This window comes from Arvicanthis niloticus, chromosome 10 (assembly GCF_011762505.2).
Source record: "Arvicanthis niloticus isolate mArvNil1 chromosome 10, mArvNil1.pat.X, whole genome shotgun sequence".
Taxonomy (NCBI): Eukaryota; Metazoa; Chordata; class Mammalia; order Rodentia; family Muridae; genus Arvicanthis; species Arvicanthis niloticus.
In genome coordinates this window covers 21975468-21998802 of record NC_047667.1, presented here as the reverse complement: position 1 = coordinate 21998802, position 23335 = coordinate 21975468, and the positions used below count along the sequence as shown (strand labels likewise).

The 23335-nt window shown below is 47.3% G+C and overlaps 2 long non-coding RNA genes across 4 annotated transcripts; one reads left to right on the top strand and one right to left on the bottom strand.

Moving 5' to 3' along the window:
• Nucleotides 1-215: 215 nt before the first annotated feature.
• On the bottom strand, nucleotides 216-20234 carry LOC143443661 (uncharacterized). The gene is made up of 4 exons (XR_013112813.1): nucleotides 20105-20234; nucleotides 7705-7795; nucleotides 6759-6828; nucleotides 216-801 (listed from the first exon to the last, which is right to left on the bottom strand). It is a non-coding gene; the product is annotated as an uncharacterized LOC143443661 (long non-coding RNA).
• On the top strand, nucleotides 12652-22013 carry LOC143443660 (uncharacterized). Of its 3 annotated transcripts, none has more exons than XR_013112812.1 (4): nucleotides 12652-13197; nucleotides 16445-16548; nucleotides 20830-21047; nucleotides 21697-22013. It is a non-coding gene; the product is annotated as an uncharacterized LOC143443660 (long non-coding RNA). The 3 variants fall into 3 exon arrangements; XR_013112811.1 differs by having other exon boundaries at nucleotides 12653-13197; nucleotides 20866-21047; nucleotides 21382-22013; XR_013112810.1 differs by having other exon boundaries at nucleotides 12657-13197; nucleotides 20866-21047.
• The last annotated feature ends 1322 nt before the right edge of the window (nucleotides 22014-23335 follow it).

Sequence of the window (23335 nt, the reverse complement as noted above, 5' to 3'; positions counted from 1 at the left end):
ACCAGAGCCCACCAGGCTGTCACCAGAGCCACACGAAATGTTATTGCTCTGTGATACGGCAGCTCCTTTAATCTTTCCGATTTCTTTACAATGAAGCCACCTGAATAGGCAGTCACTCTCCACCACAGGCTGTGATCATCCACGCGTCTTCCATCTCTTCCAAGGGCATTGACTAAACATCAACAAGGTGACTGCCACTCTCCTGACTGAGAGTAGCCCTATGTGGTTGCTGAGTGGTGTGAGACTGACCGAGGTGGTGGTGGTGGGGGGGGGCGGTGCTCAGGGAGAGTGTGGTCCTGGCTAAGAGCGAAGGGAGATGGTGGCAATGGGTGAGGTGGAATGGGGTGTGGCCCTCTGCATCTAGGTTGAAGCATGCAGGTGGGGGCAGTGCTCAACATGGCTGTCCCTGTGCAAAGGGACCTATGAGCAGATCCTGAAGAACCCGTGGTTTGGAAGGCTGTGGAGAGGGTGGTCTTGCCCCAATGCTATGGCTGCAGCTAGTTATCTGAGCCCCAGCAGAGAAGATCCAGCAACAGTAATCAAGACGTTCCCTCTTTTTCATAGAATGAAACAGCTGTTTTCTCTCCAGGCAGGAAACCCAGTCTTTAATACTCAGCCCTGAAAGGTGACTCTTCTGTTACAAGACTCTGAGTCCCCGGGGAGGCCATCACGCTCCTCTGTGTTCCCTCAGCAGGAAGAATGAGAGGACGCTGTAGAGAACCCTTGGGGGAGGGGTTCAAACATTTCACGTCACATTCCACGGGTGGGGAGTACAGAGCAGCTATCAGACACTGCTGTGACCTGTGGGCAAAGAAAGGTAGGATGGTCCCCCGCTCCTTCTGACTGGTTTGACACTCGCCACCTCATGCCTGTCTGCTGCCTGCTCCATGAGACCTAGACAGGTTTCCTTCCTGGAAACGGGTTCACTTAGTTCAATCTCTCTTGCAATTTTTGGTCACCTGCATACTGTGGGTCTGGCTTCAAGTGACAAGAGGACATGGAAGTGATGTGAGGTGCATCTCTCTGGGAAGGACAGGTGTCACCCCACCTGTCACTCCACAGCAAACAGCACTAGTAAGGTGCTGATGTGGCCAACTGATGCTGATAGCACAGTATAGACCATAGTGAGGCAGAACAATGGTTGCACTGTCCCCTGGGCATGATGAAGCCTCAGGACATCAGCATCAACACTCTTCCTTTAGGCAAGCATGCTCCTGACCCTTGACAGCTGAGAGGAACTGGAGAGGGAGCCACTTTTAAGGGATTGGTTATCTTGGCCGGGGCAGTGAGGTCTGGATACATGCCCTTTCTCTGGAGGAGACCTGGGGGCTTTCCTCTGAGGTATCTCTTGCAAAAGCAGCTCTCGTTCCCTGCTGGCCTGGCTCACCATGCCTTATCCTGTTAGGAGCCCACTAACCTAATAGAGACCTGGCTCTATGGGAGCCATTTTGTACTGTCCTCTCCGGGGACCTTCATTCTCCAGCCCCACAGATAGTTCCTGATGCAGCAGACGGGCTGGGCGGGGCTGAGGTAGACAAGCCGTGGCTCCTCTGCCTACTTTATTTCCTTGGTTTGTAGCAGTCTGACAACAGCTGTAAAAACAGCATATAAATTAGGTGTCTGCTGTAAACAGCAGAAACATCATCAATGCTGGGAGAAGGGTCTCCCAAGGCAGGTCATTTCTCCCTCTCCAGTAGCTCAGACCCTACAGCACAGACTCGTTTAGATCTAGGTCCACAAGGCAGGACAGTGGGAGGGAGGACTGATGTCTCCACATCCCTGCATGGCAGCTACCCACATCAACCACAAGCCAGAGCTAAGGTGTCTCCTCAGAGACTCTTCAAACATAGACATGTTTATGTCTTTTCAGGGTAGCTCAGGCACAAGTAAGGAACTGGCACCTAGGGAAAGTGAAGCCTGGGATACAGGGGAGAGACTGTATTTTTAAAACTTAATTTAAATCAACTTCCAGAAGACCTCAAATGAGGCCAGTTGGGAGGAATCCCTACAAGAAAGCAGGCAGGCTCCACTCTCAGGAGCCCAAGGACTCGATGAATAGCTCCCTTCTTGTACACTGGGCTCAGTTCCATACTGTAGCCTTTACTACCCCAGCTTATTTGGAAGATTTAATGACCTAACCAAAAAGAGACCCAGCCCTCCAGGATGAAGGACACGGTCTTGGCAGAGCTCTGTCAGAGCAGCCCTAACTTTCTTGCAGACATCAGCTACATCTTTGACCGTGGTGGGTAGCTGGCCTGAGGTCTATATGGAAGCACCTGAACCAGCCCTAAGCAGGGACACTCTTGTCTCCTGTCCCTTTTATGCACGATCCAGACCCTTCAGAAGCCTCAGTCTCCAGGTCCCAGTCACTTGATGGCCAGACTGAATGTGGAGGACACAGGTACCTACCTGCTAGAGCCGACCATTAGAGTTCATCTGGGCACAGAAGCCAGCTTCTTTGACTCAGCACCCCCCCCCCCTTCTGCTTCCCCCACTCATCGCATCCGCCCCCTGGCTGGCTGAGTTGTTACTCCACACTTGTTTATATGTTTTCTTTGACTGTGTTAAGTCATTGTGTGTGCATTGCCTTCCCACACAGGGAAAGCCCAGAGGACAGGGGCAAGGGCTGCTCCAGCAGCTAGATCTGCCATCCTGAAAAATAAGAATTTGGGAAGGATTCTCAGGACATCAGAGAGAGTGCACCTACCTACATGCATGTGGGTACACACACCTGTACCTGTGCATGCGTGCAAATACAGACGCTAACTGAGCTTCAGGGCACAAGTCTGGCAGGAGCCGTGTTGCTCAATGCTGTTTAGTATTTTTTTACTCATTTCCCCCCCCCCCCCAGGTGTCAGCTGCCCACATATCACATTCAGAAGACCTAAGAGGGGCACAACCCAGGCTACATTAGACAAGTGTCAGGTCTCTTGCATGTTAGACCAGCAAGCTGCAAAGCAGTATGCCAACATGTGTGTGTGTGTGTGTGTGTGTGTGTGTGTGTGTGTGTATTTGGCAAATTTGACATTTCTATTCATTGGAAGAACCAGGAAGTTTAGCTGTCTCTGTTTATCCCTGGGAGATTGACTCTAAGTCCTCCCAAAGCTACTAATCCATGGGTGCTTAAGTCCCTTATGTAAATTGCCATAGTATTTGCACTGCATAGAACCTATATAGTCTCCTGTATGCTTTAGATCATCCGTAGGTTGCAATATCTGATATATCAGGTGCTATGGAAACAGGTTATTGGAAACAATCAAGAAAATAATGACAAGGGATAAGTCTATATAAGGTGAGTGCAGACTCTGAGATTTAAAATTAATTATGTATTTATTTATTTTACATGTGTGTTTTGTCTGTGTATCTGTGCAACATCTGTGGTATAAGTGCCCACGGAAGCCAGAAAAGGGCATCAGATCCCCTGGGACTGGAGTTACAGGCTATTATAAGCCACCTGTGGGTGCTGGGAATTGGACCCTCTAGCCATCTCTCCAGCTGTCTGATTTTTTTTTTTTTTTTTTTTTTAAATCTCTGAGTAGTTGGATCCACTGACATGGAATCCATGGAAAGGGGGTTTGAGGGAACTGACCTGTCCTATCATTTTGTCTTGTAATCAAGCATTTTGTTAAGTCTAGTGAGCAATATGATGGTTTTTTTTGTTTTTTGTTTGTTTTTGTTTTTGACAGGCCACACAGCATCTCTGGGTTCAGGAAGTGAACAAGGTGATCCCTAAGAACTGATTATTAGGATCCGATGAGGTCAGAGATGACAATGGGGTCTGAATGCTTAGGACTGTAGGACTTTATGACAACCACAGACAGATGTGGGATGAACATGGATGGAGTGTAGAGAAGGCAGGACGGAGGTCAAACCCCAGGTGTGCTCCTTAGCGTCAGATTGAGCTTGCTGGGCTGCTGCCTCCCACAGTCTGACTCGCTTATCTTACTACATACACACAGGTGCTCCAAGGGATACTAGGGTGACATCCTAGGACATCTTTGTCCAGCCTGAGGCAAATAAAGCTGTCCTAGTACAGAAGTTCCCCAGGGTTCTGTAGCTCGGACATAAGGGTCCTGTAACTTGAGGAAAGATGCTTCCAGGCCATTGGGAGCATCCCTGTCCCGTTGGGTGACTTCATTGCTTCCTATTTTAGAAAAATGAAATTCAGAAGCCCTTCTTCAGAATCAAACTTTGATCTAAAAATCGTCTTTCTGGCTGCCTGTGCGGTGACATTTTCAAGCTGACCCAGGTCCTCCTTTGCAGCCCCAGCATGGGTCCCTATGGGGCGACAAGGTATTCCAGTCACTCGGACAGAGCCTGCCTTCCCATTCTTCACCCTGAGAATTGGAGGGTGGCTTGATTTGGGATTTGGCTAAACTATAAATGTCAGAATAATCAGGGTCCCTGTAGGGCTCAATGGTAGGACTTCTGCTGGGAACACAAGAGAAAAGGGAGTGATGCCAAGTGTTCCTCCACGGTGTCACCAGGACAGCGTTTCCCCACCTACTTTTTTGGCTTTCATATCGATTTCAATAGATAGAAGGCAGGTCAGGGAGAAAGGGGGCACTAAGGAAGACAAGCTAAAAGAGCAGAAGAGGATGGTGGCAGGGCCACAGGAGGAGGGGGGACATGGGTGCGATGAGGTGGCACTTGGCTTTCTTGCTACTTAGGAGCCAATGGCAGGATTTGCCCTTGGGATCCATCTAGTCCAGAGAGAGCAGACCAGATATGCCCTACTGTTTGAAAGTAGACCTCTGGGCCCCGTGCAATATATGTTAAGCAGAGCAGAGACACCTTCCATGTCCACTGTCCGATCCTCTCTGTTCCCTATGACCCAGCCAACCTGGATGTACAAACCATGGGCACACTTTACATCCCTTTCTGCAGAGGGTGGCACTGGGTATATGGGACCTCCTTGGTCAGTACCAAAGGAAAGGTGGCCTCTGGAAGGAGCCCTTCCTTTCTGCCCTGGCCCGAGTGCTGCACACAGGAGGATAGATGCAGGCTGCTTGAGGTGATCCCCACACCCTGGGCTCCATGCCCCTATTTCTGCCTTTCTTGGGTTCTGTCTCAGAAAAGGACTCACACAGAGTGGTGTTTGCAGTGGAGTTGGATTTGTCTGTGTTGCCATGACAATAGTGAGAGCTGCTCCTGTTCTCTCAGCCTCTGCTCCTTTCACAGGCTACAGAGTGTGCTCTCTCTCTCTCTCTCTCTCTCTCTCTCTCTCTCTCTCTCTCTCTCTTCTCCTCTCCCTCCTCTCCCTCCTCTCCCTCCCTCTTCCCTCCCTCCATCCCTCTCCCACCCCACCATCATTATTTCTAATTACTACAGAATATGGACCCCCCCCCCCCAACCCCTGTTTCTCTCTTTCTGCATGTGTCTCATCCAACACTGTTGCTTCCCGCAAGCCTCCCACACCAGGGCCGGGGGCATCCTGTGGCCCTCCTGAGGCCCTTGAACAGACTTGTTGGGACAGGAGGGCCCTGGGTCTGCAGCCTCTGGGGATTTCTGTCTCCCTTCTCAGTCCATCCCCTCACTCATTTCCCTCCTGCACAGCCATCATCAAAGACCCCCTCAGACTCATCTTTCCCAAAGACCTCTTGCTTTCTTTCTTCCGGTTCCTGGTCAAGATTTATCTCCTATAAGCTTTCCTATTTGACTCTATCTGACCTCAAACACCAAGGTTCTCCTCAGCATTTACACGTACTCCAGAGTGCTGATCTGTCCTGTGCATGCCTGGAGTGTACGTGCCCAGCCGGGCCTATGCGTCTAACCTCCTCAGCGCCTGGAGCGGTGGTTTTGTCTGTCCAGCTCAGCTTGCCATCTCCCTACTTCAGACTTGGTCCCATGGCTGAGTCTGTCCCTCCCAGCCCAGATCTATCTGTCTCCAGGGATGGGCATCCTAACCAGACATGACTGACAGTGCTGCCTCTGAGCTGAGGTGCAGGGCTTTCCTTCTGTGTAGGATGATTTGGTCTGTGGGTCTCCTGGGGCCACATTTCTCATCACAGGAAGAGTCTGAGAAATGGCTGGTGTCTTAGTTTGGGTCTCATTGCTGTAAAGAGATATAAGTCCACAGAGTTCTGGGAACTCTCTTGGGGCAAGAGATGTGTCACCCCTGCCAGAACAAAACACCTTCCACCTCAAAGGCTGTCTCGTATGTGTAGGTCTCAGTGGTGTCTGTGGTAAAATGTGAGGCATTTATAGCTTCCCACCAGAGGCAGCCCTGATTTGGATCCCTTTATAGCAATGTCACCTGATTCTAAGTGTCGCTAAGCAGTATCTGTCCAGAGTGTGTGTGTGTGTGCAGGGGGGAGGGCTGAGCCTGGAAGGGCAACCAAGGCAACCTTTGCTCTTAGAAAACTTGGGCAAGAGGAACATCTCTAGGCTATGGGGGAGGAAGATTATTCAGGGCGGCACAGGAGAAAGGGCAGTGCTGTCTAAAGACAAGTCTGAAAACTCTTCAGACAAGAATCCAGACAAATCTGGAAAGAGGCAGAAAGACCATCTCCCAGACAGGACTGACTAGCACTCCAGGCTAAGGCAGAAGAAGCTCAGGGAGTTCTGGAAACAAAGGTAGGAGGGAGGCAGGTGCCCTTGAGTGCTCAGGCACCTTGGTCCTCTCACCCCTCTCCTGGCCTCTCCTTGGTTGGAACCTTCAATAGAGCTAGCCTCAGCTGCCTTCCTCCAGGGCAAGACATGCTGGACTGGGCTGTGGGCTGGCACTGCCCATTTTCTTAGTCCCACCCTCTACTCACCATTTGTCTGAATTCTGCTCTGCAAGCACAGTGGTCCCTCCATGTGCACAGGGAATGGGTTCAGGGGCCCCTGCAGATATGATAATTGGAAGATGTTGGAGATTCTTATAGAAAATAGTAATTTGCATATAACAACACATTCCCTGGAACACTTTAAATCACCCCTGAATGGCTTAGAATATCAAGAGCGATGTAAATGCTATGCAAATAGTTGTTATGCTGTGTTGTTTAGGGAATAACAACAAGGCAGTCTACATGAGTCGTACAGGTGCATTTTCTCACCTAATTTTTTATAATCTTTATTATTAAAGAACACTTGCAAATAAATGAAAGCATCGTACACTCAAATTAACTAGACTTGAAGTTTATACAACTCAGGGAACTTGTATGCACTTAGAATAGGCATTTGGAACGGAAGCTGTGGGGCCTGACATTAAACTTTACACTTTCCGAATTGAATATATTTGTGTATTTATCCACCACCAAACCCAAGGATTCCTGACAGAATCTGAACTAGAAAAACAATTAGATTTCTCCCCTCTCTCATTTCTCGTGCCATTACCTGCCTTCATTCCTTACCCTTTCTTGTTCTATCATCTTCCTTGTACGCTTACTCACACACACATTTGCTTGTATACATATTAGAGTCCACATATGAGAAGGAATATGTGGTTTGTTTCTTCCCGAGATCGTGTGACCTCAGTATTATACATTGCCAAATCCTTGCACAACTCCCAGGACTCAGACCTGGCTGGGACGGCTAGGACGGCTGGGATGGCAAGGGAATGACTGAAAGATAGACAGGCAAATACAGAATGTGGTTGGCCTGGACTCTTCTGGAAAAACTGCTATTCCTTGGAAGTTTAGCATGGTTATCATACAGAGTGGGACAAGAGAGGCAGGGTCATGGCACATGGCTGAGCAAGGAGGCGGGGTTATTACCTACACATAAACAAGAAGGCAGGGCTGGTGGCATATAGCTGGATCCAGGAGACAGCTTTAGTTGTCTTTAGGAATAGTCTCAGCAGGGGAGCAGTCTTCAGGCAGTAACATGGAAGAAAAGTAATGGTGACCATTTTCTGCAGACTGTCAACACTCACATGCCATCCCCTGAGGGGGTTTTTGCTATTTCCCTCTGAGCCTCTTCCTGGTGGGGAAGATTCTGCCATTCATCCGAGAGTCAGAGGCTCTGGGGTCCTTGACATGAGTACAGCCATGTCAATCATATACAATCACCTGGGAATTTACCAACTCAGGGCTTCCTCTGCTCCCTATGACACATTCTAAGTCCACCAATTTTCCTGCAAAAATATTAACTTTTCTTTTGGAGCTAAGTAGTATTCCATTACACACACACACACACACACACACACACACACACACACACTCATATACACATATATAATTTTCATTAGCCATTCATCTGTTGATGGACAACTAGGTTGATTTCAATTCTTTGTTATGGTGAACACATATGTTTCCTTTGGCTGAATCCTTGGATGAACCCAAGAATATGGAGGGACAGTTCTGCCAATAGCCAGTGCTTTCTGTCAGAGGCATAGATAAAATATAGAAAACAGGGAAAGATAGCTAGTGTGTCATGCTCCACCAGCTTAGGGCACAGTCTTCACAGATCTTTTGTTTTTTGTTTTCCTTTATTTTTACTTTATGTGTCTGAGTGTTTCCTTGAGTGGATTGTTGTGCACCATTGAATCAGTGCCCATAGAGGCAGGCAGAGGGTGTCCTGGAACTGGAGTTACAGACAGTTGCAAGCCGCTGTGGGTGCTGGGAAGTCAGGTCCTCTGGAAGTGAAGCCTGCACTCCTAACTACTGAACCACTTCCCCAGCCCTGACAGATCTTTTACTATGTATATGAATCCTCTAACTAGCACCCCCCCCCCCCCAAAAAAAAAGAAAGTTCTGCATCTCCATCTTGGTGCCTTCTTCTTTCCTCATGTTGGTAATAAAAAATGTGTATGTGCACACGGGTGAGTGTGTGTGTGTGTGTGTGACTGAAGGAGCAGATGAGCAGATCCTGGGAGTACCTGTGTAGCCAGTGCCTCCCTCCTGCCATCAGCAATGGTTTCTGCCCAGGGCTTTGCCACAGATATCTTTGCTGACCAAATGACAGCACAGATCCACCCCTACCCCTCCGGAAACCCACCTTGGATCTGGACATTATGCAGGTGACTTACACTCTAGCTAAGCAGTTGAGACTTGAGTTTCCAGTCTCAGCTTCCAGGCCACTGAGGCAGAGTAAATGAGAGCACAATGTCTTTAGACTTTTCCCTTCACTCCTTGGTCCTATACTGTCTTACCCAGCTGTCTCTCAAAGTTCACAAATGAGGTCCCAGGAGATGGTAGCAGCATCAGCAGCTCATGGGGGCATGGTAGAAAGGCATTTCTGGCTCCAACAAGATATCTGTATTCTTTGATGTGACTGTTAGTTTGGAGTGGCCACAGTAGAAGTTCAGGGAAATGGGGTTACTGTAGATCTGAGGGATTAGGCATAATTTTCCTTATAGGGCCTTCAGGGTAAGCGTCAGTGTAGGCAGGAGGTAAACAGGAAGGATTGAAGGGAGAACCCAGGAAGTGCCTTCATGGGGACTTCAAGGGGGAAGGGAGGCAGGGTGGAGGGATGGCATGGTTTAGGAGTGCCAGCTCTGACCTGGCAGCTATCTACCTGCCTGGATCCTGGGCCTGAGATCATGTAAAGTGGTGTTCACATCAGAATGCTTTCTCTAAGAATCTGACTGCCCTGGAAGACTCCTCCCTCCAGATATGTTTTGGGTTTTTTTTTTTTTTTTTTTTTTTTTTTTTTTTTTTTTTTGGTTTTTCGAGACAGGGTTTCTCTGTGTAGTCCTGGCTGTCCTGGAACTCACTCTGTAGACCAGGCTGGCCTCGAACTCAGAAATCCGCCTGCCTCTGCCTCCCAAGTGCTGGGATTAAAGGCGTGCGCCACCACTGCCCGGCTCCAGATATGTTTTTGTTTGTTTGTTTGTTTGTTTGTTTGTTTTTTGTTGTTTTTTTTTTATTCAGCAAAGCATATTGATATACTAACATTGACAATGTAAACAATTTATCTGATGACCCAACGGCCCTGTGGTAGGTGGGGATCAGCTCTCTGTTTTAAACAGCCTTCTAGGCCAGCCCAAGGCACATGTGGGTGGGTGTAAGACCCACTGCTACGCTAAGAGCTGATAGAAGAGCTACAGAAGGGTCTTGTCCAATGCTTGTGCAGAGGGCACCTCCGTAACTTCACCTAAGCAAGAGGGACACTCACACAGCTTTCCTAAGGGCACCTGTATTGATCCCAGCTAGGTGGCTCCAGAGGTTATGCGGTGGCTAGCAGCTGCTGTCTTGCCCTTGCGGCTTGCCGGACCACTGACTGGCTGTGTCTGGAGACAGGTCACTGACTTCTCTGTTTCTCCAGCAGAAGATGAAGACTGAACTGGTAACCTCTCAGGTTTCTTCTAGACTCTTTTTTTCTTGATTTTCTTCATTACTCTCATGTCCTTGTCCTTACTAGTAAAGAGATAATCTGAGGAAGTAAGGTGATGTGTGTCTGGATGAACCCAGCATCTGGTAGAGCCCTGATAAATGCTTGTTGACTTTCAAAATTGTCCTGACGCTGCTGCTCAAACTTTACTTCTCTTTCCTGCCCCAACTCTGTGCTTGCCTCAGGCTCTGGAGCCCCTCCTCTCTGGCACAGTTCTCTCTGTAGAGTGAGCGGGCATCTTTACAACCACAGTCTGGAGAGGAGAAGAGTCTCTCAAATGCTTTCCCAAAAACAAGAGTGTAGACTGAAGGGTTGGATTGGTGCAGTCAGCACCAGACGTTGCAGCCACAGGAACGCCTGAGGACACGGTGACAAAGCTGGCTCCCTGGCCCTCCCTCTTTCTGAGCCCAAATTCCCTTTCCTCTTCCAAGCCTTAGCTAACTCCTCAGAGGAACAGGTTGCAGTATAACTGAGCCCACTGGAGGACCCTGCTTCCTCACTGCCTGTCGCCTCCTGACTCTGCTCCCTCCCACCCAGCCCAGGGCGCCTCTGCCAACTGCTGGTTATTTATATCCCGGAGCAGCTGCTGACAGACAGCTGTGAGCTGGGAGGCGTCTGACAGGGACAGAGCTAGGCAGAGATGACAGGGTGGTGGGTGGTGCTGTCATTCTTCGCAGGGACTACTGGGCACAGCTTCTACTTTCACCAGAAAGGTGAGCCTGACAGTCTGACAGGGCTTCTGGCTAGGGGTCCTCCAAGGAAAGGGAACAAGGGCTTGAACCCCAGATGCAGGAGACAGCTGCCATTGCAATAAGAAACTTGATTTTGAGGCAGGGTGGGAACACCAAGGCTTCTCTGGATGCTTGCCCATGGCACCTGCTCAGGCTGTGTGACCTTGCAAAGGTCACATGAGTCTCAGTAAAACTTGATGAGGGCATGGCAGTTCTCTAAACTCTCTTCTGCCTGTGTTAGTGGAGAGGTCACAAGCACAAACTCCTCCACTTGCTTGCTGTGTGACCTTGGACAATATATGTAACTTCTCTGTGCGGATTGCATTTCTATAAAGTAGTGGATCTTAATAACACCTCTAGGGTTATTAAAGACCTCTAGGGTCTTTGTAGACATGGATGGATTAATGGGTACATGTGAGGGGGATGGGAGTCGTGCTTGACACACACAGTTGTCTAGGTTAGACAGAACCTTGAGTCTATGCCTCTTATTTCTTAACTAAGAGGGTAAGTGATTGTATCAGAAAATAGAAGAAGATGGGGGAAACTTTTAATATACATTGCTGGAGGAAGGGGCTTTTTTTTTTTTTTTTCCACATCTATGTACCATCAGGTAGGTAATCTGTAGATGGTGAAAGGTATGGGATAAATCTACATTTGTTTAGAATCCAAGTCTTGGCTTCTAAAGCCTTTGCCTGAAATCTCTTTGGGCCGTTGCTGACTTAATACAGCTGGACTAATACTGGAATTCCCACTTGGCAGGTGAAGAAGGCAAGAGTACTGTTGGGAGTTTCAGGCTAGCCTAGGCTACATAGTGAGTATCAGGCCAACGAGGGCTACCTAGTAAGACTCTGCCTCAAAATAAACAACCACAAAAAACTACCAAGGGATGTGGAGAGATGGACAACGCTTGCTGCTCTTCCACAGGACCAGCGCTGTGTGCCCAGCACCCTTGTCAAACCATCTGTAGCTCCCTCCCGGCCTGGGGCATCTGAGGCTCTCTCTGGCACCTATGCACACATGTGCATACTCACGCACAGACACATAAGTAAAAATGTAAAAAAATATATATATATATTTTAAGCTAAGGAAGGGTCAGAAATAGTTGTCCCCCTTTCCTGCCCTGTTTCCGCTCTCCCCTGTAGCTCTTTCTTCCAGCCCTTCTGTTTAACTCCATGTTGTTGTTTAAAGACAAATTCAGGTCTCAGAGAACTCTGGTGACAGACAGCTAAGCCCACAACACCAGAGGGCTGTCAGGGCAGGGTGGATTCTGAGTAGGTGGTGACCTTGGGGTGGGGAGCTTGTGGTCCACTGGCTGTGTGCCCATCGAGTCAGCACAGACTCGTTGGGTTTCAGCTGCCTCTTAGTGTCTAGAGCAGCTGAGGCTGGTATGCATGATTTCCCTTCTTTCTTACCAACCTTGGCCCTCCTGTTGAGAGGAGTGTCTCCCCTCGAAGACGAGGGGGGGGGGAAGCAAAGGAGTTTTCGGTTACCATGGAAACCACTGGAACACAAACTCGGCTTTAGCTAATCCTTTACTTGCAGTTATACATTCATAACCACAACTTAAGTGAAAATACACACGCGCGTGCGCGCGCGCACACACACACACACCTTTAAGAGCAAATGTTGGCTCGCTTTTCTCTTGTCACATCAATTAGGTCTAATGGTAGATCCAGGTTTGAGGTGAGGCTGAACTGAACGTGCCCCACTTTAAACCCTTGCTGTCCACTCATCCTGGAAACCCAGGCACTGAATCCAACGCCTGGCCATCACCCAGAAGTATGCAGGGAGTGTTGCATCCTCTAAGTCCCTAAGGCTTTGCTGAGTCATGACGGCCACAGGCAGCGCCAAGGATGTTTGCTTTGTCATTGGCCAGGGCCACAACTCCCAAGAAACAAGCACCCAGTGTCGGGATTGACACTTGCAAGTGAAACATCTGTCTCCCCATCGTCCAGAGTCTTTCAGCACAAGCAATGGAAGGCGCAGCACAAGTTATCTGCTGCCGGTAACGAAGGCCGCCATTTACTCACCGCCATTTACTCACGGTCACCCTGGGGTGCTGTCTTTTTAAGGGAGGCTCAGAGAGGAAAGAGATTGATCTAAGACCGTGTCACTAATGCTGTCTTCACCATACACTCCGGCCACAGGTGGGTGACCTCCCAATGTCACCGGATGGCTCAACTCAAATGCTGCGAGGATCCCTGACTCTGTATCCTTTTTCCACTTCAAGGTTGGGTTTTCATCTCCTCTGCGCACACTTGGAAAGCGTCCCTGTTCACCCGAGAATCTAATTACCACTACCTTCTAAGCGGCACTCGGCTTCTGTTATGCAAATGTGGCTGTGATTGTGTCAGGCAGGGTTTGTGGTGTTTGCTTCCTCCCCTGCACCCCCACCTCCTTTCAAGCTGGAGTTGCAGCTCCCTGTTTTTCATGGAGAAAGTTCCTGAGATGCTGTCATCCCCCTCCCCCTCCAGCCAGGAAATCACCTTGATTACCCACCATGGATCCCAGGAGCCAGGGCAGGCCTGTCTTGGGTAAACAGAAGGAAAAAATAAACAGCTGGAATGAGAATTTATTTCATTTCTTTGCAGGTGCAATCAGAATGTTCCAGATAAGCTCTGGGGACAGCTGTGAGGGCTGAAGGAGGTTGGCTCTGAGAATGGTTGCTATATCTATACAAAAAATGGCCCCATTGCGGACCAGAGGGACATCCTGATCCCGAGAAAGGCAGGAGAGGCATGCACTGCTTGGTGCCAGACACATTTGGACAGACTTGGTGGGTTAACTAGTCCTAAGCCAAGGAATCCTTGGTTTCCATTATAAAAAGCTTCCTTGCCTCTCTGGATGGAAGCTATTGAGTAACTGGCTTGTTTTCCCCCCATAGATTTAATTAATGGCATTGTGCTTCTAGGGTCTCTAAGAGACAGTCCAACGTCCCTGGTGGGAAATCCAGGAATAGTCTCCTGACCTGACTCCTCAAATGGCAGGGATTTCCAGTTTAAAACACAAACCTACCTTTGTCCATTTATTCGTTGGGGGTGGGGGGTGGGGGGGAGAGAACCAACAACAACTGAGTGCAGCTGAGCATGGCGGTGCTTGCCTATGGTCCCACCGCTTGGGACTCGAAGGCAGGATCAGGAGTTCAAGGTTATCCTTGGCTACAGTGTAAACCCAAGACAAGACAGGGCTGTGTGAGACTCTCAAAATAAATAAATTAGAAAACCCAAGTCCCTAATACACGCTAGGCAGTATTCCTGGTATGTGAGCTTCCAGTCCGAAAGAGACATTCACAAATGAATGAATATGTTGTAGCCTGTAACAAGTGGACGACCCAGAAGGAAGACCAGAGTGCGTTCTGAAGGTGCAACTTGGAAAAGTGATTTTTTTTTTCCTGGAAGCACTTAGATAAAGCTGAGCACCCATCACCAGATACAAAACCTGAGCCCAGAAGCTTAAGGCTGACTTGTTCTGTACAAAGGGCTCCTGTGACAGGCTTGGCTCAGGTGTGCCTGGGTGTTCAGGGCAGTTGGCAGCCGTGGGGCAGGAACTAGGGAAAGCAGGTGGAGGGAGGCGGTCAGCACTCAGATGGTTTGGAGGTCATCTAGGGATCTTGGATTTTGCTCGGAGTGACAGGGGCAGGGGCGGCATTGGAAAGTTTTGAGCAAAGAAGTAAGTGGGCATATCTTCTAAGGGCCAAGCTCCTGTATGGCCAACTGTGTGAGGGAGAGCTTGTGTATGCACTAGATAGAGGGCTGCTTGGGGACACAGGACAGGGGCCCAGGCAGGAGCAGGTGGTCCAGGTGGGAGCAGAGGGCCTGAGTGGAAACAGTAGTGAAGGCAGGAAGTCCCAGGAACCAGGATAAATGCCTTCAGAGTGTGTGGGTTGGAGGTAGAGGGATTCAGGGGCCATGCCTTGTCTGAACAATTAGAACTACTGTTGACTAAGGTGGGTAAGGATGCAGGAGGAGAGGCCAGGGGAGCAAATCAAAGGCCTATCTGGGGATGCTGGGTTTTCGATCCCCCCTGAGATAACTAGTGAGTGGAGAAAGATGGTCAGCAATTGGGATCTGAAGCTCAGGAATCCGGTATACAGCTGCACACAGCTGCACACAACAGACAGGACTTACTACAGTGAGGGTAGATGAGCTCGCTTGCTCCATTAGTGCTGCCAGGATTAGCATTCAGCAGTTGCAGCGGATCAGTGGAAAGGAAAGATGAACTGTCAAGGTAAACTGAGGCCTGGATTTCTGAGTTCCCCACCTACTAAACTCTCAGATCTTGGAGGAGATAAACTAAGGTTGCCTTCTGTAACCTTAAAAGGAAATAGACAGGACAGAGCTGAGGTGACTTGCATGTTCTTCGTCTTAGATGTCCATTTTTTTTTCTTGTCTGAGAATAGATTCCAGAAAGCCCAGCACTCAGCCAATGTCACTGAGGTCACAGGGAAGGCTGGGTGGGCATCTCATTCCCCTGGCCTGTCTTCAATGTATTTGTGCTTCTCATGGGTGATTTTGCTCTTCAGGAGGTCTATGAGTGTGGTGCCAATGTGCATCTTAACCTCCCAAGTATGAGCAATCTGTGATGTGCCTGGCAGAGAAAATATGTGGGTATCGGCAAGTTTCTTGTAGGTGTGGGTTCCAGGTGTTGGCCGTGACTTGGATGTTAATGGGTCAATGCTGTATGTTAAGCGAGGTATTTTAAAAACAGAACACATAGAAAACCAAGCTTAGGTATTGATGGTTCTTGAAAGAGGCTCCCAGGAGCCATCCTGTGTCTCTGTTTTCTCTATGAGCAATACTTCTGTATGTACAGTGGCTGCTAGCTAATTCAGAGTTTGTAGGCACCTTAGAATGCCCACTTGCTTCTCTGTCCTCTGTGCTCTCACAGAAGTGGTGTTGGGCTTGTAAAGCCACTGGAACCATTTTCTGAGCACAGCGTGGTGCTGCCTCACACCTTTGAAACCATTCTTCTGTTGTGTAATGTAAGGTAGCTATTTTCTTTCTAATCTTTACTGTTATTTTGATATAGTTATATAATTTATTTGCAGGACAGTTTATTTTGTTATATTTTAGGTTTTTTTGAACTTTCTGATAACTTTTTTTTGTTTTTGTTTTTTTGTTTCACACAGTAAAATTCCTTTTTTTTGTGATGTTTGTGCAACTGGTCCTGAGTCTGCCACCACATTTGATATATAGAACAATTCCTGCCAGAAATTCCTTTGTCCTGACAATTTTATGACAGTACCCTTTTTTTTTCCCACTAACCTGGCAACCATGCATCTATTTTTATTGTCCCTATAGCTATGCCTTCAGGAAAGTCATGTTCAGAGACTCAAATTTAACATTTTGGATCTGACATCTATCAGTTAAAAACCATATTTAAGGCTCATCACAGTGATGCTGTTGTTTCCAACTGTGTTCCTTTTTCCTTGCTCAGTAGTACTCCATTCTATGTAGGTACTGCAGTCTGTCATGTGTTTGCCAGCTAGAGAGCATCTAGGTGCTTCTAGCTTGGGGAACATGAATAAAGCTGCTGTGCACACCTACTCTCGGGTCTTCGTGTGAGTATGAGTTTCTGGTATTGAGCAAAGAAGAATAGAGTTAGTTATAGATCCTATAGTCATGGTGTGTGTGAGGTGTGAGGTCATGGGAAGTGGCCCACGTGTTGTCCAAGCATCTGAGCCATCTGCTCCTTCACCCACAATGTCCCGGAGCTGCAGACACCCCAGAGCTGCAGATGCCCCAGAGCTGCAGACGCCCCAGAGCTGCAGGTGCCCCATGGCCTACCAGCACTGGTGCTGTTCCTCGTGCTTAGTTATTTGCCATTGTAATAGGTGCACACACTGTTATATTAGTTATCCCTCTAATGGCCGAGGCTATAGATAACTTTTTGAACTTGGTTCTTGTCTCTGTGTCACTGCCTTTTCTGATTTTTTTTTTTTTTTGTATTGTTGTTTTTAAGAACTTATTGTTAAATTCTGTTGCTTTTTTTGTTTGTTTGTTTTGTTTGGAATTTTTGTTGTATCTTGTTTTTGAGACAGGGTCTTACCCTGTAGTCCAAGATAGTTTTGAGCTCACTGTATAGGCCAAGTTGGCCTCAAATTCATAATCCACCTACCTCAGACTTCTGGGTGCTAAATTACAAGTATGTGCCACCCTGCCCAGCTAGTTGCTGCGATCTGAGAGGTCTTTATATATTCGGGATCTAAGCACTTTGCCAAATGTCATTTGCAAGACTTTGTTCCCTGCTTATGGCTTGTGTTTTCCTTTTGTTACCAGAATCATTTGCAGAACAAAGTTTTGAATTTTGATATCTTTTTTTTCTTTTGTGGATTGATTAATTTTTTTTGGAATTTCATATAGAAGCTCTTTGCCTAACCAAGATCACGAAAATTCTCTCCCATGCTTTCATCTAGAAATTGTGTAGTCTTATGTTTTATGGATGATCCAAATGTTACATGACCCATTTCAAATTAAGTTGTGGTTAAATTTTGTAAAAGTTGTGCAGTTTAGGTATATATATGTATAGGTATATATATGTATATGTGTATATGTGCATATGTGTATATGTGTATAAGTATATACATGTATACTGTGTATGTGTATATGTGCATATGTGCATATGTGTATATGTATATATGTGTATACTGTGTATGTGTACACATGCATATGTGTATATGTGTATAAGTATATACATGTATACTGTGTATGTGTACACATGCATATGTGTATATGTGTATATGTATATATGTGTATACTGTGTATGTGTACACATGCATATGTGTATATGTGCATATGTAAATGTGTATAAGTATATACGTATATACATGTATACTGTATATGTGTGTACATATGTATACATGTATACATGTATATGTGTATATGTGCATATGTGTATATGTGTATATGTATATATGTGTATACTGTGTATGTGTACACATGCATATGTGTATATGTGTATAAGTATATACATGTATACTGTGTATGTGTACACATGCATATGTGTATATGTGTATATGTATATATGTGTATACTGTGTATGTGTACACATGCATATGTGTATATGTGCATATGTAAATGTGTATAAGTATATACGTATATACATGTATACTGTATATGTGTGTACATATGTATACATGTATACATGTATATGTGTATATGTGCATATGTGCATATGTGTATATGTGTATATGTACATGTTTGTCTGGTTGCTCCAGGACTGTTGTTTCTTTTTGTTTGCTTTTTAGCTTTTTAAGAAAAAACCATCAAGGGAAAAGATGGAGTTTCACAATGGGTTGATATTGTGCATATGGGAAAAGCCTACGGAGAGGAAGGGATCAGAGGCATGGCCTACCTACTAAGCAATTCACCAGAAGCTCAAAATCAAAGTGTCAAGAGTCCATAAGTCAGAGAGCCTGGCAGAGGCTTTGGCCTTTGCGGAAGTCATTAAATCGAGAACAGGTTCTTGAGCCAAGCTCATGCAACTCCATCTGGGGAAAGGCGAGCCTCATCAGTGGTCAGTGACACCCTGCGTGAGGTCCTCACTGTCCCAGGGCTCTATTTCCTCAGACTCTGGAGAGGAGGTGGATGCTGCAGCCTGGGCTGCAAGCCAGGCTGACTCATCGGGCCAGGGTGAGCGTCTCGGGAAAGGTTGTTTTATTTGCTCTTGCAGCAAATTGCAATAACAGCACCAAGGTGTCTGGTGCTTTGACTTTCTCTTCCTGGGCTCCTGATGGAGACTGGCAGAATCCAGCATCTAGGTAATCCACTGTCAGTCTCAGCAGCCTCCTGTACCTCATTAGACAAAAGCTGAAGGAGATGAGCATTGAAGGCTTGTCAGCCCTGTAGTGGGGCCTGTGAGAGACAGCAGCTTCCAGGAGATGGCAAGACAGTAAGAGAGTTACCTGGTCCTCCCACCAGTTCCTCTAGCCCTGGGATACATGGTATACACAGTTCAGTTTGGACTGCAGGCGCTTTGCTTTGAGTGACAGGACAAGAGATGGCTATGACAGTCTTTGGGACATTTCAACCCCCAGGTCACAGGCTCCTCCTAGTAGTGTGACAAGGAAAGTATTTTTGGGTAATTTAGGCTGGAGCAGTGAGTGCTGGGGTCACTGTGGGGTGATTTGCTTCCCAAAAGTTTATGTGTTAGCAGCTCAATTCCTAGTGCAACATGCTGAAAGGTGGCAGGGAGGGTGGGCTTAGTAGTGATGGGGTTAAGACCACCTTCATGAAGGGATTCATGTTGGTCTCATGACTGGGCTGAACCTTTGCATGGATTAGTTCTCATGAGGGTGGGCTCCATAAAAGAGTCAGTCTAACCTGTTTTCACTCTCATCACGTGACCTCTCTTGCACATGCTCTGTCATGTGATGCTGCCCCTTGTGTCATACTGCCCGCCCGAAGGCCATCACCAGGCTCACAGGAGATGGCTGCAAGACCTCAGACTTTAACTCACTAAAACTGTGAAGTAAACACATTTCTTTGCTTTATAAAGCACACAGCCTGCAGCCTGGGGTATTTCTAATGGGCACTTGCCAAAACTCAGACACTCATGGTCAGAGCCTTTATTTGATTTTAACAGCGCAGGAAAGCAAGATGTTGCCAGTAACTATTGCTGCACCTTACAAGCCAGAGGGGACAAGGCAGCTCCTTTCAGTCTCTTTCATAAGGATCCTAATCCTGTGTTTAAGGCCTCTTTCTCTTAAGACTATCATGTTTGAGAGTTTATGAATGGGGGGAGGGTGCACCAACATTCAGACCACAGCAACACCCAGCATTAATACATACAAGCTGGATCCAGAAACAAGCATTGCCTGTGAAGTTTCTCAGGCTCAAGGCATCAGCCTCTTGGCTTTCTGTTTACATCTTGAATGTATACAGCTCACAGACATTCACACCCACCCACTGCTCTCATAACACACAGCACACACTCAAACACCCTTGCCACAAACACATCCACGTATTCATACTCTTAGCTACGTTTGCCCAAACGTGTGCCTCTTCCAGCTTCCAAGTGCAGGAAATCTCTTGACCGGAAGTGGTCACTTGAATGCCCGTCCTTACTCTATGGGTCTGTACACCCTTTTACACACAATCTCTCCAGCAGGCTCCTACCTGGCCATGCCAGTGTCCACACAGCAAGTGATCTCTCCAGCAGGCTCCTACCTGGCCATGCCAATGTCCACACAGCAAGTAATCTCTCTCGTCTCTTTCATGACATTGGCATGCCGCACCTGTCTTGTCGTTTGCTCATTGCACTCTGGCTTCGACTGGGTGAAAGCCAGAGTCTGCTGGCACAGATCCCAGAACAGCAGCCCAGAAGCAAGTGTCCAATGGGAATAATCCCCCACAAGCCCAGAATGGGTGCCTGCCAAGTCAGGAAGAGCCATCAAGGAAAGAGGCCTCAGGAGGTGACCTGGCCCCTCCTCCCAAGTGCTCTAAACAGGCATGGGATGAGGGAGCGTTCGGTGGCTTCTTTCAAGTCCTTCCTTATTCTCCTCTGATGTCTGGACACTTTGAATATTCATGGATTTTCCTGAGCTAGAGGAGAGAGTGAGACCTGAATGACAAGCCAGCTTAGAGAATCTGAAGTCAGTGTGGCTCACCAGCCGTTGGTTGTGTATTGTAGCTGTTTTAGAAATAGTTGGTCCAAGGGTTCAAACACTGGGTGCTCATTCCCTGCTACAGTGATGTTGGGAGGTGGTGGGACATGAGATGGAGCCTGTTGAGAGGCCCTTAGGTCCCTGGGGGGTTCTGTCCTTGAAAGACTTTGTGGTAGTTCTTGCAGGACTCCTGAACAAGTTCTCATAAAAATCTTAAACTTGTGACTTGCTTTCCAGCTTCCTTCTTCAAGATGTAAATCCCTTCTTCCATAGGTGCCACCACCATCACCTCCTTCCATAGGTGCCACCACCATCACCTTCTTCCATAGGTGCCACCACCATCACCTCCTTCCATAGGTGCCACCACCATCATGGTGTCTGTCAACCACAGAGTCCTCATCAGAGCCGAGCCAAAGCGGGTGTCATGTCCTTCAACCTCTAGAACCATGAACTCGGTAAACTTTTCTTCTTTATTAAGTTACCTTGCCTCTGGTATTTCATTATATTAAAGCAAAGCATAGTAATAATATAATCACTATATTCTCATAAGTCAGAACATGCCCCGAAACCAAAACCCAAGAACCAAAAAAACTTAACTGAATAAATAAATGTGAATGTTCATTAGCTGTGAACCAGGACAGACAATGCTTTGTCTCCCGGGGCTTTCTGTATATTATAAGGAGCTGATATGAAGAATTTTTGGTGCTATTGTGATCAAAGCAGGTAGGTGGGCAATTCCCTTCCCAGTTCACATGCTTCTGACTCTTCCCTTGTACTGTCTGTCATTAGCAAAGGGACTCCAGCCGTCAGGTCCCTGCTAGTGGACTGTACACTCTTCACTCTGCCCAGTGCCCAGGAAGTGAGCCTCTGAAGCCTGCAGCCATGGAACCCGAGGTTCTGAGAGTCTGAGCAATTGGTCTGAAGTCATACAGCTGTAAATAGCAGAGCCAGGATTTGATCTCGGGCCTTTGTTTCCCATGCCCATACTTTCTACAGCATACTGAGCTTGCATTTATGTATTATGACCAGCCAGGGAATGCACATTCTAGACGTTTATTGGTTGTCTAAGCCTACATAAACTCATTTTCTGTGTCTATTTCTCAGTGTGAAGCTGCATGCCAGACTGTATGGACAGAAGGAACCATGTTTCCTGGATTCATTTCACAGTGTATAGGATACTTCCGGGAATAGATAGATTACTTTTTAAAAAATAGTAATGGCGTCATAAATCTCAAATAGCATCTGGGGCGAAGAGACAAAGTTCTACTTCTGCTCTTAGGAAAAGAAGAAATTTCACGAAGAGGTGGTCTGAATAAAAGATAAATTAGTAAATAAAAGTAAATAAAGGGGGGGAAAGGGGATGGCATCTGAAGTGTAAATAAAATACTAATAAAAATGGAAAAAAAGTAAATAAAAACAAACATTTTCAGAGCTGGGAAGTTGGCTCAGTGGGTAAAGTGCTTTCTGTTTTAGCATGGGGACTTGAGTTCAGATGCCTAGCAACCATACAGCATGCATCATAAGCCACTCGCCAGAGAGGTAGAGGCTGGATCTGGGGCCTTTCTGGACAGCTAGTCTAGCCAAATCGGTGAGCTCCTGGTTCATTGACTGTTGAAAAAAAAAAAAAGGTGGAGAGAGATAGAGAAAAACATTCAACATTGACTTCTGGCCTTCAAATGCTCACACACAGGCAAGCATACACACACACACACACACACACACACACACACACACACACACACACACACGGTTTCGGTTTCATCGTAACATGTTTTCTGGGGTCACAGGTACAGGTTTCTTCCCCTAATACCAAGATATATTAGCAGATAGCAAAGGTCCCGTGCTTCAACTCAGTGCTGACACTGTTCCGGCAGAGAGCACCAGATCCTGTAAGTTGAGAACTAGGTCTCACAGAAGCTCCTCAGTCTTCCTATGTCACTCAAAGCCTCAGATGTGGCTTGTGTCCCTGACCCACCACATGTAAGCTGGGGCTTCATCCCTGGTGTCCCTGACCCACCACATGTAAGCTGGGGCTCCACCCCTGGTGTCCCTGACCCACCACATGTAAGCTGGGGCTCCACCCCTGGTGTCCCTGACCCACCACATGTAAGCTGGGGCTCCACCCCTGGTGTCCCTGACCCACCACATATAAGCTGGGGCTCCACCCCTGGTGTCCCTGACCCACCACATGTAAGCTGGGGCTCCACCCCTTGCTCTAGGGTTGGATTAATTTGGCTGGACGGCTCAGAGAATTGAGAGAGAAAAAACTGCTTGCTGCAAGCCGTTTGTCACACTGGGCACTACAGGCGCTGGGATGCAGACATTGGATTAAGGTGTGTAATACAGATATGGAGCTTCCAGGCCCTCTTGGCATATGTGGCCTTTCAGTAGTCCCCAGAGATTCATCTCCTCAAAGGCTCTCTGAACCCCGTCTTCTTTGAACTCTGTTCTTTTGAGGTCTCCAGGAACCATTATATAGACACGACTGAGTACATCACTACCGACCACACTTTTGGTCAACTTCTTCCCAAAGGCAGGAGGTATGACTTGTTGCCTCAACCTGGTGATCATGACTCAGTCATTCTGGTGAGCAGCCTTCACCCTGAAGTGATCTAGGGGTCCCCCAGTTTACTAGCATATAGAAGCAACCGTACATCTGGTGATACAAGACATCACAGTGCCCAGCTGGCTCCAGAATTAAAGCTCTCACTCACAAATCTAACTTTGCTCTGATAATTTCCTC